The following is a 13,261-nucleotide window of genomic DNA, read 5'->3' as shown; positions in this document are numbered from 1 at the left end:
GTCTGGTTTGGCTGCAAAAACTACTAGACAGATTTTTTTTATTTATTTTTTTAAAGTTTGTATTTACGAAACTCAGACTTCCTAAATCCCATCCAAATTTGCTTTAGTGCAGTTGTGTTTTGCAGTTGTAGAATAATATTGTATTTACTTTTCTTTTTAGAACTTTTCAAAGTAACTATGTTGCAGATATTCTAAATACTGTCACAGATTCCTCTAGCCAACAGACATGCAGGGGATCCTGGGCTTATGTTAGACTAGAATGTATAGCTGCTGCAGGCTGGAACAATTTATTAATTAGGTCTCCCCTTGTATGTTTGGTTTGGGGTTGCATTACACACTGTGAGGCCTGTGAGAGCTGCATGCACAGGGTAGGCTGGCCCTGACTATGGGGGGCTGTCCCACATCCCAATGCTTATTCATTGTCTGCAGTCATTCATCTCACTGCTGCTACAGGAGCAATGTAATAGCCAGCACTGAACAGCAAGGGCTCTGTGATTGGTGGGAACTGGTCTGCTGGGCAAGGAAAAAATAATAATGCATTTAAATGCCATCTGCTTGGAGGAGTTGGGAGCTGAGTATTGATTGCAAGGGGGCTAGGACCCCCTAAAAAGCAGCAATGAGAAGCCCTGCACAGAGACATCTTCGGTCCCAAATAGGCTTCTTCCCTTCTGCACATGCTGATCCACAGTGAATCAGAGCTTACCTAAAGCTTCAGCACTTGGGAGGAAAGATTTAAAAAAAAAAAAAAAAATCTAAAAAGAGAGTGAGGGGGGTTGGGTGCAGTAGGGATACTTGTTGATTTAAAATCCAGCTTTGAACATGGAATTGTCCTCCTATTATCCCAGGACCTCATCCTGCAAAGGAATCTGCAGCTGAAGGTAAGCAAAGTGTGATTATGTAATGTTATTTAACTCTTAGAATGTCAGGTGGAGTGTTGAGTGAGTTGTGTGGTTAATACAGTGTATCATTTGCCCACTTGGAGAAGAATTTGGGCTGTTTGAATACTGTTCTTTTAATCTGTGTGTTTTAAAGACTGTGCGTTTTATTAATTGCAAATGAGGGTTTAGCAGAGTCCTTGCAAGGCTTGCAGAGGGGATTTTGCTAAATCTGTTGTTTTTTGGCACAGTCTGATATCAGGTGTTTGATTAGAGCCTGGGCTACAGGGGCAGGCTGCAGCTAAGTTTAGAAGTGGGGACTTGTGTCAGGTTACAGTCTGTAGGAGGTGAGTTAGGGTAGACTAAGGGGGTGTAACAAATGGTGGTCTTAGTAACTTTCAGGTCAGGGAGTATTTTATTTTATCTCTGCATAAATTAATCAATTTTTTTTTTTTTTTATCTGTTGGGACTAGTAAATTGCAATGAAATATATCAAATGACCATGTTTGTCCTTTAAGAAAAATGACTTAGTATTGCTGCCCAATGAGAAAGTGTTTGGGAGGCAAATTGTGCATTAGACAGGCAGACACAGGCTCTGAGTGCCTGGGGGAATACTGCAGTTTTAATGAACTATTTTTACTTTTTATACATACCTGGAGGGGTTTGAGGAAATAATTGTTTCAGGAGAAAAAAGTAAAATCCTTGGGTGACTTAATTTTGGCTTGTAATTATAGCAAAAATAGTTGTTGGAACTTTTCTTTTTTTTTTTTTTTTTACCCAATTTGCCACTTTGGCCCAACACTTGTTCTGTAAATCACCATTTTCCACACAGGTTGCGCAACACTTAGGCTTTCTTAGTAATACGTTTTAAAAACTATCCCTATTTGAATAACAGTGACTCGGTGTGCATTTGAATTGATTGGGTTTATGGAAAAATGCCTACTTTTTGTATTTATATACGATCAGCCCAACTTAATTCTTAGATCAGGAACTGGCCTGAATCTCTCAGCCAATCCTTGCTTTCTATGGTTTGATTACTGTCTGTGTTTTGATGTCATGGGGAGGGGGGGCACTATAATGCCAAGAATATAGGAGTCAATTCAAAGTGCTAACCCATACATTTAAAGCACTGAACAATTCCAACCCCTCTTATATCTCTTCACTGATCCAGAGGTATGCCCCTCCTCGTACCCTCCGCTCTGCCCGCGACCACCTCCTGACCGCTGCTCGCACCCGTACGGCCAACTCACGCTTGCAGGACTTCTCACGGGCGGCTCCTCTCCTATGGAATAACTTGCCTACTGCCATCAGACTCTCCCCTAGTCTTCAATCATTTAAGAAGGGCCTTAAATCCCATCTCTTCAGGAAAGCGTATGGCCTCCCAGAGTAATCTCTCCCTTACATACCTGTCTCTTGCTCTCCTATGGGACAGTGCTTTGCTCTCTCCTCCAGCTCTGCTTCACTCCTACTTGATATTTCCTATCCTAATGTTTCTAATACCCCACCTCCTATAGACTGTAAGCTCATTTGAGCAGGGTCCTCTTCAACCTATTATTCCTGTAAGTTTTCTTGTAATTGTCTTATTTATTGGTACATCCCCCCTCTCAAAATATTGTAAAGCGCTACGGAATCTGTTGGCGCTATATAAATGGCAATAATAATAATAATAATAATAATAAAAAGAAGCCACGTCCTTCAAGTGGATGGACGTTTTTAAAGCCTTCCATTAATTGTGTCCCTTTTCAACACATTAGATCAGGGGTAGGCAACCTTTTGCACCCCAGGTGTTGTGGACTACATCCCCCCCATAATGCTCTTAAACCCATAATGCTGGCAAAGAATCATGGGAGGTATAGTCCAAAACATCTGAAGTGCGCGCGGAGGAGGAGACAGCGACGAGGGACATCGTCGCTGCATCAGGTAAGTGACTGAAGGGGTTTTCACCCCTTCAGTAACCGGGGATTGGGGGGTGGGAGGGAGAGGGTACCTCCAGTGCCAGGAAAACTGATTGTTTTCCTGGCACTGGAGTTTCCCTTTAACATGATATTTCTTTGGTACATGTTACACTTGGCTTACGTACGCGTAGAGTAAAGTATTTTATATACAGATTGTTGTTTAGATATGTATGAAAATACCTAAAGTTGCAGAATTATTTTTATTTCTTTACCGACATATTGAGGGACGAAATGTTTTTAAAAACCATACTATATTCCTTATTTTGTAAAATTTTACTTGGACTCTCTGAAATATTAACTTGAAAGTACCATTTAATGTTGCACACCTTAGGGTGATAAAAATTGGTCCTCTAACGTGCTTATTGGTATTTGTAATATTCATGATGGAAATGTTTTGTAATACAGGTTCCTAAAAAAAAAACAACAGAATAATAATAAAGTCCATAGAATGACCATATAATGTCAGTATATTGAAATAAATTCACTTCTTTGCAAAGTGCTCTAGCAACCTGCATTAAAGGGACACTATAGTCACCTGAACAACTTTAGCTTAATGAAGCAGTTTTGGTGTATAGAACATGCCCCTGCAGCCTCACTGCTCAATCCTCTGCCATTTAGGAGTTAAATCCCTTTGTTTATGAACCCTAGTCACACCTCCCTGCATGTAACTTGCACAGCCTTCCATAAACACTTCCTGTAAAGAGAGCCCTATTTAGGCTTTCTTTTTTGCAAGTTCTGTTTAATTAAGATTTTCTTATCCCCTGCTATGTTAATAGCTTGCTAGACCCTGCAAGAGCCTCCTGCATGTGATTAAAGTTCAATTTAGAGATTGAGATACAATTATTTAAGGTAAATTACATCTGTTTGAAAGTGAAACCAGTTTTTTTTTCATGCAGGCTCTGTCAATCATAGCCAGGGGAGGTGTGGCTAGGGCTGCATAAAGAGAAACAAAGTGATTTAACTCCTAAATGACAGTGAATTGAGCGGTGAAATTGCAGGGGAATGATCTATACACTAAAACTGCTTTATTTAGCTAAAGTAATTTAGGTGACTATAGTGTTCCTTTAATAGCTGTATTCGACTAACATCAAGGATCCTTCTTCCCTAACCTTCTTCTGTTCTTTGAAGCTTCCTTTACTCTCTGGAAGGATTTCGTCTGTCACTTTTGTCTCTCTTGCAGAGTGAAGCCTGTGGAGAGAGGTTTTTTTTTTATTTTTGACTAGATTGAAAAATCATTCCTGGCATATATAGGAAGTTGAATGGGTCTTTGGAATGCAAATCGAAAGTAAAAACATGTATGCATGATTTTAGTATGTGCGTATCTGATTTAACGCTGTACAGTGGGTGGACTAAATGACACGTATTTGTAACAAGATGAGTTAGACTCACAGAAACAGAGGGTGTTGAGGACCCTGATCAAACGACCTTACATTCAAGACGGAGTGTGGTAAAGTAACACAAGAGGGTAAGGGGTCAGGTAATTTTAAAGTAGGTTGCTAGACTAGTTTTAAATGAAGGGCTAGATTTTTTTTTTTGGATGACCGTTGCAGGAGAGGAAGAAAGGTGAGTTTGTCAGGTACAGTGAGGGAGAGCTATCAACAGTTTAGTTGATATGCTTTCTTGAAGAAGTGAGTTTTAAAATTATTTAAAAATATATATGTATTTTATTTATTTAGGAACGGAGACTGGGTGAGAGTCTAACAGAATTCTGTAGGAACTGTGCAACTGTGCCTAGAAAAGTCTTGCAGATGACCGTCTGTGATATGAGTATAGAGTAACGGAGGATAGACGTAGGTCTTCGGCAGAGCGTTGGGGCCTAGATGGGACATACTTGTGTATTGGTGAGGATAAGTAGGTTGGAGCAGTGTTATGTAGTGCTGTGATGTAATTCCAGTAAAATACAAGTTTAGCAGGCTAAGATTGCCACAAGGCATATGTATGTATATGTGTTTGTAGTATCAGTTGGTTAATTACACGTAGCTAAGATACTGTCATCACTGTACTGACCAGGTGCAGGAATGTAAGAACTGGAATTACGCGTCCCTCTCCTTTGTATCAGATGAGCCACGTGGTTAGACCGGATGGATGAGTTTAGACTCTATTCATTAAATAGGTTAAGGGTATGTGTGGGTGTAGTTAATTGTGGGAGGAGCTACAGTGCTATATAAGGAATGTACTCTATGTATTCAGTACTCAGACTTTGCTGTATTTTGGTGACGCTAGTCCCTCTGAGTCCCGATCGGTGATCCAATAAAGAATCTCTTCCTTCCTGAAGAAACCTGTGTCCATCTCTCTGTGCTTGGCTTCCGTCAGTTTCTCCGGTATCATTTGGTGCGTTGGCCGGGAAGCTCATCGTTCAACGGTAGCTGAGAGGCAGAGGCGTGAGACGGTCTATCTTTGCCCACGTTCTCTACGGCTGCACCCCTGAACTTCTGCGTGGACCTCCCTTCGTCTCGGCGCCACTGGTCTGTTGTCCAGGAGATCATCGGCCTCTACGTGAGAAGTGCTGGGGTGTCCCCGTCGATGAGTGTGAACTCAGGTTCAGGAACGAGGAGGTAAGATAACTGCTGTTTTAGACGGCAGGACCCGCTAGGGGTATACCGATTGTGCGGTAGGCCCAAAGGGGTTTTTGAATCTGTATCTGCCCCCTCTGTCGGAGGGAAGGAGCGAAGGCGCACCGCTCGATCGAACGCTCTTTAGTCAGACCGTTTGATTTGGTTAGTCAGGCGGGGTCCTGGTGTAAGATAGCCCTAGCCGGACACCGGTGTCTTGTCTAGACTAGCGTTCTAGGGTGTATATTACGTTCGCTAGGTCGGAGGGACCGGGAGACTAAGCGGCGCCTGTGTAAATTCGGTTCGCTAGTTCTCATCCTATCTGGGCTAAGTGGGAAGGCGTGTAAATTTGGAACCCACTAGACTTTTGATAGTACGACTAAGAGGCGCCTGTGTAAATTCGGTTCTCTAGCTCGCTATGTATATGTGGTGATTGGGCAGTGTGGCTAACCAAAACGGGTGTATATAGTTTTAGGTAGTCCATTCAAGGTACTGGCCAATAGTTTAGTTGGGAATTGTAAATGTGTTAACGATTGTTTTAGTAAAGTGTATATCTTGTTAGATAGCGCGAGCTCAGCCGTCTAGCGAGAGTGTTAATAGTGTGTTGCTGTATTATAGTGCACGGTACCATAACCCTGTATATTTACTGACATTGTATAATAAGTACTAATCATTGTCGTCCATTGCATGTTTAACACCATAACCACTAATAATTGTATTGTGACCTTAACTTGTGCTTTGACCTATGCTAACCGTACTGTAACCGCTATTTGTAAAAGACGATGTTACTGGGGTGTGTTATAGACGGGTAATTCGTATATAGAGAATTATAGCGTGGGTGACTGTGTAGTTACGCCAAAGGGCATAATATTGATTATATAGTGACTGGTGTAGCAGCTGTGTGTGTACGGGAATTCCCTGAGTGTTTATTGTTATTGTGTACGTTTCACTTGGTAACCGTACCACGTGGTGCTGTTGCCAGAGGAAACGGGTGTGACTGTTGAATAGTACGCGTGTATAGTAATCGTTGTCGACGACGTTCCACTGTTAAATATGGGTGCGTCGCAGTCAACGATTCCGGATCCCTTAGGATGTATGGTTAAGAATTTTAAAAAGGGATTCAAAGTTTGTGATTTTGGGGTAAAGATGTCTCCTGTACGTTTGGTCACTTTGTGTACTAGGGAGTGGCCTACTTTGGTTGCGGCATGGCCGCCACGTGGCAGTTTGGATCCAACTCTGGTACAGCGCTTACACGTGGCTGTATCGGGTAGGCCTGAACTTTACGGCCAGTTTCCTTATATTGATTGTTGGAGACAGGCCGTAAATGACTCGCCAAAATGGCTCCGGACATGCCACGAGGAACAGTGTCGCCTCATGGTAGCTAGGACTTGTTCGTCCACTAGGGCTGGTGTTAGGCCCATTTTGGACACGCCCCCTGAGTCCGAGATCCCTTTGCCGCCCCCTTACTTTCCGGTAAGAGGAAGTGACGCAAATACAGGAAGTCCTGTAACCCTTCCCTCATTACCCTCATCCACTTCCGCTTCCTCCTCCAGTACAGGATCCACCCCCCCTCGTACTAAATCTCCCCTTCCGGAACCAGAATCCACCCCCATTAGAAACGAATATCCTGATTTGGCGCCACTTCAGACTTCCGGTCAAGCTTCATCTAGCTCGGCTCGAAGTGTTTTATTTACGACCTTTTCCCAAAACCGACCTCCCACATCCCCATACCCTATATCTCCCCGACCGGAACCCATGACTGACGCTTCCCTACGTAGCCCCATCCAAACCCGACAGTTGACTGGTGCCCAACAATTAAAGCACTATCAGATGCCTCTTCGCTTAAATCCCGGGTCAGCTTATATTGATGCCGCAGGTCAAATGGCACACGCTGACCCTGTCTTCGTATATGTCCCTTTCACCACTACCGACCTTTTAAACTGGAAGACCCATAATTCCTCGTATACTGAGAAACCACAAGCCATGACTGATCTGTTCACCTCAATAGTACAGACACATAATCCGACATGGGCTGATTGCCAGCAGTTATTAATGACTTTATTTAACAATGAGGAAAGGACAAGAATAAATCAAGCAGCCATTAAAGCATTAGAGGATAGAGCCCGTGCTTTGAACCAAGCCAATCCAGCAGCATGGGCCGCGACACACTATCCCAACACCGATCCCGATTGGAACGTAAATGGTGCTGATATGGTTCAACTCAGAGCCTATAGAGACGCTATAATTGCTGGCATGAAAGCCGGAGGAAAGAAAGCCATTAACATGTCGAAGACAGTTGAGGTGATCCAGAAAAGCGATGAAGCGCCCAGTGTCTTTTATGACCGATTATTGGAGGCGTACCGCTTGTACACCCCCTTTAATCCGGAAGACGCAGACAATTCCCGAATGGTTAACTCCGCCTTTGTCAGCCAAGCTTACGGAGATATTAAGCGCAAGCTACAAAAGTTAGAAGGGTTTGCAGGTATGTCCATCACCCAACTAATGGAGGTAGCAAATAAGGTCTATATGAACAGGGATACAGAAAGCAAGAAAGAGGAGGAGCGCAAGATGCGTAAAAAGGCTGATATGCTAGCGGTAGCGATCGCAGGCGTAGATAAACGGGGCCCAGATAGAGGCAATAATAGATGGAGTAGGGAGCCTTTGAGTAGGGATCAATGCGCGTATTGCAAGGAAGAAGGGCATTGGAGGAACGAATGTCCGCAAAGAGAGCAGTACGAGAGAGACCAACCCAGGGCAGGCTACGGAAACTTTAGAGGCAGAGCGAGAGGTAGAGGAGGTCCCGGAGGGAGTAATGGTTATAGAGGGAGTAATGGGAACAGAGGAAGTGTTAGGGAAGACAGGTATATTCCAGCAGCGCAAAGGTCTCGCGATAGAGAAGGTAGGGACTTTGTAGGATTGGCTGACACGGTCATGGAGGACTATTGATACCGACCGGGCTCCATCCCCCTTGGTCGAGCGGAGCCTATGGTCGATGTATCAATAGGGGGAAAGAGGAGTGCGTTCATGATCGACACTGGTGCTGAACATTCAGTGGTGACTAATCTAGTTGCTCCTCCATCTGGAAGGACTATTACTGTGATAGGAGCAACTGGAAGAAGTGCTGAAAGACCGGTTCTTAAAAGTCGACTCTGTACATTGGGAGGCCACGTAGTAAAACACCAATTCCTTTATATGCCTGAATGTCCAGTCCAATTGCTGGGACGTGATATGCTATCCAAATTACAAGCGCAGATTACGTTCCTACCAGATGGAACAACATCTTTAAAGTTTAATGGACCTTCAGGTATTATGACTTTATCCGTACCAAAGGAAGAAGAGTGGCGACTTTATACAGTGTTGACTAGCCAAAACCCTAGGAGTGATGAGACATTGTTTAACATACCAGGAGTTTGGGCAGAGAACAACCCACCAGGACTGGCCCGCAATATTCCACCAATAAAAATTGAACTGAAACATGGGGTTTATCCAGTGAGCCTAAGACAATATCACATTCCGCAGAAGGCTAAGAAGAACATCCAATCCTATCTGGATAAGTTCATACGGTATGGTATCCTAAAATTCTGTACTTCCCCCTGGAACACCCCATTGCTGCCTGTTCAAAAGCCCGGCACAGATGAGTATCGACCTGTGCAGGACTTAAGAGCAGTCAATGATGCGGTTGTTAGCATACATCCAGTTGTACCCAATCCATATAACCTGCTTGCTTTAATTCCGGGCGGGGCTACTTACTTCACAGTCTTAGATCTCAAAGATGCCTTCTTTTGCCTCCGAATTGCCGCAGAAAGTCAATGTATTTTCGCTTTCCAGTGGGAGAACGCTGTAACGGGCTCAAAACGCCAAATGACTTGGACAAGACTGCCCCAAGGGTTTAAAAATTCACCTACCCTATTTGGTTCAGCCCTAAGTCAAGATCTATTGGATTTCGAGTCCATCCCAGGAGAGTGTGTATTGTTACAATATGTAGATGACTTGTTGATAGCAGCAGTTACAAAAGAAATCTGTCAGCAAGCAACGCACGATCTACTACACATTCTCTGGAAGGCAGGATACAAGGTGTCTAGAAAGAAGGCTCAGTTGTGTTTGCCAACTGTCAAGTATCTAGGATTCCATATCTCTGAAGGTCAAAGAATTATGGGGCCAGAGAGAAAAGAAGCTGTCTGCCAAATACCAATACCCAAGAATAGAAGACAAGTGCGAGAATTCTTGGGGGCAGCAGGCTTCTGTAGGATATGGATTCCCAGCTATGCGATACTGGCAAAACCTCTGTACGCAGCTATCAAAGGTACAGAGCACGACCCCTTCTTATGGACCCAAGAACAGCAAACGGCATTTGAAGATGTGAAGAAGGCTTTGATGAGTGCCCCAGCATTAGGTCTACCTGATCACACACGACCATTCTACTTATATGTACACGAGCAAAGAAGAATGGCTGTGGGAGTATTGACACAGTACTTGGGATCATGGCAAAGACCTGTTGCCTACATGTCTAAGCAACTGGATGCAGTGGCCAGCGGACTTCCACCTTGTCTAAGAGCCGTAGCTGCAGCCGCCCTGCTAGTAGCTGAAGCCGATAAACTCACTCTGGGTCAAGAACTTTATGTACGAGTCCCACATGCAGTACAGACGTTGTTGGATTACAAAGGAAATCATTGGTTTAGTAACAGCCGTATGACCAAGTATCAAGCAATGTTGTGTGAAAACCCAAGAGTGCATTTAGAGACTGTAAACACCTTAAATCCAGCTACCCTTTTGCCGCAACCTACTGAAAGTCAACATGATTGTTTGGAAGTAATGGATGAAGTATTTTCAAGTAGACCAGATCTTCGTGATTTTCCCATCCAGAACCCCGATGTTCAATATTACACCGACGGCAGTAGTTATGTGAAAGAAGGGATCCGCTATGCAGGATATGCAGTGACAACAATAGACAAGGTGATAGAAGCTCGGCCACTGGCGAAAGGAACATCAGCACAAAAGGCAGAATTAATAGCACTAACACGAGCGTTACAATTGGCTGAAGGTTTAAGAGTAAATATCTATACGGACTCTAAGTATGCGTTTTTAACCACTCATGCCCACGGAGCTTTGTATAAAGAAAGAGGACTACTGAATTCAGAAGGCAAAGAAATCAAGTACGCAGCCGAAATCCTACAACTATTGGAAGCAGTGTGGGAGCCGAAAGAAGTCGGTATCATACATTGTCGAGCGCATCTGAGAGGAGATGGTGATGTAACCAAGGGAAATCGGATGGCAGATAGTGCAGCTAAGCGTGCTGCTGAATCAGGAAGACAGGAGTATGTGGGGCATATAGCTGCTCTTATACCAACTCCACTGTCCCAATGGACTCCAGTTTATACAGCTCAAGAAGAGGAGTGGTTAAAGACTGAACCGGGAAAGTATTTGGAGAACAAGTGGTATCAGCTAGAAGATGGAAGAATAGTCATACCAGCATCGCTAGCGGTAGAAATTGTCCAAAATTATCACAACGGGACACATTCTGGGAGAGACAGTACTGAAGAATCTCTTAGAAAACATTTCTACATACCAAGATTGTCCAACTTGACTCAGGCCATTGTACGCAGATGTGTAACGTGTGCTAAGAATAATGCAAGACAAGGACCAGTAAAGCCACCAGGAGTTCAGTTTATGGGGGGACTCCCCATGTCCGATCTACAAATAGACTTTACAGTGATGCCTAAGTCGGGTGGACATCGTTACCTGCTGGTAATTGTGTGCACCTATTCAGGCTGGGTAGAAGCATGTCCTACTCGTACAGAGAAAGCAGGAGAAGTTGTGAGATTCCTGCTACGAGAAATAATACCCCGATATGGACTACCCTGTTCTATAGGATCGGACAATGGTCCAGCTTTTGTTCACCAGTGCCTACAACAACTGACTCATATGCTTGGTATAAAGTGGAGGCTTCATACTGCATATAGACCCCAGAGTTCTGGTAAGGTAGAGAGAATGAATAGAACTATAAAGAACCAGTTGGCTAAAATGTGTCAGGAAACCCAACTTAAGTGGAACGTTCTCTTACCCATAGCTTTATTGCGAATCCGCAGTACCCCTACCAGAAGGATGGGCCTCTCTCCTTTTGAAATCATGTATGGGCGACCACCTCCCGTACTTGGTAACTTAAGGGGGGACTTGAGTCAGTTGGGAGAAGGAATTACCCGGCAGCAGGTTGTAGAGTTGGGTAAGACTATGGAGGAGGTACAGAAATGGGTACAAGATAGATTACCTGTGAATATTTATCCCCCTGTTCATAGTTACCATCCAGGAGATCAAGTGTGGATTAAAGAGTGGAATAATGTACCGTTAGGGCCCAAGTGGAGAGGTCCTTATGTTGTTCTTTTGTCTACCCCTACAGCGATAAAAGTAGCAGAAGTGACTCCGTGGATACATCACTCCAGGGTTAAACCAGCAGCAGTCGATTCTTGGCAAATTACAGCAGATCCAGAGAATCCCTGCAAGATCCGGTTAAAACGCACTACTCAGTCGGAGTAACGAGGAATTATTGTGGATTACAAATTTTATTGTTACAGGTGTGAGTGAGAAGGCCATAATAAAGCCTGTCCGCTTACCATCACATAGTGTATAAGCCAGGAAAGTCTCGAAGGGACACCTGTGAAGATGAGCAGAACTCCATTCCCTGCAGCCCCTCACATCCTGGAAGCTGAGGCGCCATCGCACGGACGAAGACTGAGGATGACGGCGAAAGATGTGCTTTTGATAGTGTTTATTTATATGTGTTTTTATATTCAGGAAGGTAGAGGTACCGACACTCCTAGCTGTGAGGTATGCATTAAGACTACGAGAACAGGTAACCATATTTCCCAAACCCTAATTTGGCATTCACAATACGAATGTAAAGGAGATGTATCGAGATGTAGATACTTAAATATAGATTATAGTGTGTGCCATTTAGGAGTAGGAGAACCTAAGTGCTTCAGTCCGGAGTATCAGCCTCGTACAATTTGGTTGACTCTCAGGAATGGAGATCCTCAGGGGACCCTAATTAATAAAACGGTGTTAGAATCCGTACATTCTTCGGGTGTTCTGCTATTTGATGCGTGTAAAGCGATATCGAGTGGTAGAAAGCCGTGGAATGTATGTGGGGATCTTAGATGGGAGAGGACGTATGGGTCTAACGATAAATATATTTGTCCCAGTAGCAAAAATAAATATGTAAGTCCTAGATGCCCAAATAGAGATTATAACTTTTGCCCATATTGGTCTTGTGTGGGGTGGGCAACTTGGGGACAGACAGTAGACAAAGACATGATAGTGACTAAGTTGCCGACTAGCCCTTATTGTAAGTCTATGGAATGCAACCCAGTCCATATACTCATTAATAACCCCGACAAGTTCCTAGATAAGTATGGAAATTTATTTGGGTTTCAGATATACGGGACGGGTTTAGATCCTGGGACATTATTGTTTATAGGAATAGAGACTGATACGGTATCCTCCCAGACTCATCAAGTATACCATTCCTTTTATGAAGAGATGAGTATAGATAATAAGATCCCCCATAACGCTAAAAACCTGTTCATTGACCTAGCTGAAAGTATTGCCGGTAGTCTTAATGTTACCAACTGCTATGTGTGTGGAGGTACTAACATGGGAGACCAATGGCCTTGGGAAGCAAAGGAGGTAATGTCCGGTTCTGAGGCAGTTGACCAACTAATATCTACACAAGCCGATTATCATTTGAGTGTTAGAGGTAAATCTGAGTGGAGATTAAAGACCTCCATCATAGGTTATGTTTGCATAGCAAGGAAAGGAATAATGTATAATACTTCTGTAGGAGAATTAACTTGTCTAGGGCAAAAAGCTTATGATGATGATACAA

General features: G+C 43.6%; 1 protein-coding gene across 1 annotated transcript in view; it reads left to right on the top strand.

Annotated features, from left to right (window-relative positions):
* Positions 1–443: 443 nt before the first annotated feature.
* DAB2IP (DAB2 interacting protein) overlaps positions 444–13,261 on the top strand; it is a 586,435-nt gene continuing 573,617 nt past the window's right edge. The window contains exon 1 of the mRNA XM_063432814.1: positions 444–878. The gene's annotated coding sequence lies outside the window, so the exon portion shown is untranslated. The remainder of the gene's footprint in view (positions 879–13,261) is intronic.

Source organism: Pelobates fuscus, chromosome 9, assembly GCF_036172605.1.
Source record: "Pelobates fuscus isolate aPelFus1 chromosome 9, aPelFus1.pri, whole genome shotgun sequence".
Lineage (NCBI taxonomy): Eukaryota > Metazoa > Chordata > Amphibia > Anura > Pelobatidae > Pelobates > Pelobates fuscus.
The sequence above is the reverse complement of the archived record's forward strand: the minus strand, read 5'-3'. Positions and strand labels throughout refer to the sequence as shown.